The following is a 1,561-nucleotide window of genomic DNA, read 5'->3' on the forward strand; positions in this document are numbered from 1 at the left end:
GAGCTCAGGCAGCAGGCTGCGGAGTTGGAGAGAAAGCTAAAAGAGCTCACCCAGATCCATAAGATTCTGCGGGAAGGGCAGGAGCTCTCCCAGATCTATGGCGTCTGCAGCAGGGACGCTCAGTTACCACCTGAGCAGTCCAGGAGCAAGGCACGCTGTCACCAGTGTGGAAGAATTTTATCTGAGGGAGAGGAAAACACTATGCAACTGAGTATTAAGGAGTTTGGCATTTCTGTAGCTAAGTAAGGCATGGGTTAATGCAGATAGTAACTGGGTTCAAGACAAGGCAGGAAATAAAGCTATGGAGTCTGGATAAACCCCAAAACTATTGCCCTGAAATAATCTTTAAACCTTAAGCCAAAAAGATCCCCTAAAGTTTTCTTAAAACCAAACGATAGTTTAGCTTCACCAGTAAAATGTTGTCTGCCTTGGGACATATGCTCTTTGAAGAGTGATCTGCATGGGATCCAATTGACAACAGCAACTGGAGTGATTAGGTAAGAAATTTAGAGAGCAGTGCATTTGTGCGATGGGGGAGGAACCACTTTGAAAAGGAGGGTGAGAATGCATGACTTGGAGAATGTCATCAGCGTCACTGAATTGTACATGAAGAAACTATTGAATTGGTGCATGTTTCACTGTATATTCTCAATAACAACAAAAATACTTTAATTTTTTTTTTTTTTTTTACAAAGATAAGGCAGGAAAGCCGGAGCCTGAAACAAGACAGGAGAGGCAACTGGAGAGTAAGGGCAATGGGAAGAAAGTTTATTTTGCACTAAAGAGGATATTGGGAGCATGAATGGAGAAGGAGGCGTGAATTAATGAGTTGAAATGGGAGAAAGCCAGAGTGCGAGTTGTTGGAATACAGGAGAGGTATTAGTCGTTCCACTGTCAACCCTCATGCTTTGTTGTCCCAGCAAGAGAGAAGACTTTCCCAGGTGGTGGCCTCTAGCCTTGTTGTTGTTGTTACATGCTGTCAAGTTGGCTCGGAGTCAGTGACTCCATGTACAATAGAACAAAACACTGCCCGGTCCTGTGCCATTCTCACAATTCTTGCTGCGCTTGAGTCCAGCACTGCAGCCACTGTGTCAGTCCATCTCGTTGAGGGTTTCCCATTTTTTGCTGACCCTCTGCTTTCCCAAGCATCACATCCTTCTCCAGGGAATGGTCTCTTCTGACAACATGATCAAAGTAGGTGAGATGAAGTCTGGCCATCCTTGCTTCCAAGAAGAAGCATTGTGGCTGAACTTCTTCCAGGACAGATTTGTTAGTTCTTTTGGCAGTCCACGGTACTTTCAGTATTCTCTGCCAACACAGTTCAAAAGCATCAACTCTTTGTTGGTCCTCCTTACTCATTGTCCAGCTTTCATATGCATATGAGGTGATTGAAAATACCATGGCTTGGGTTAGACATACATTAGTCTTCAAAGTGACATCTTCTCAACACTTTAAAAAGGTCTTTTGCAGTAGATTTGTGCAGTGCAATACGACATCTGATTTTTTGACTGATGTTTCCAGATGTTGATTGTGGATCCAAGCAAAATGAAATCCCTGACAA

Source organism: Orycteropus afer, unplaced genomic scaffold (genome assembly GCF_000298275.1).
Source record: "Orycteropus afer afer isolate SDZICR_OR568_19922 unplaced genomic scaffold, OryAfe1.0 scaffold00421, whole genome shotgun sequence".
NCBI lineage: Eukaryota > Metazoa > Chordata > Mammalia > Tubulidentata > Orycteropodidae > Orycteropus > Orycteropus afer.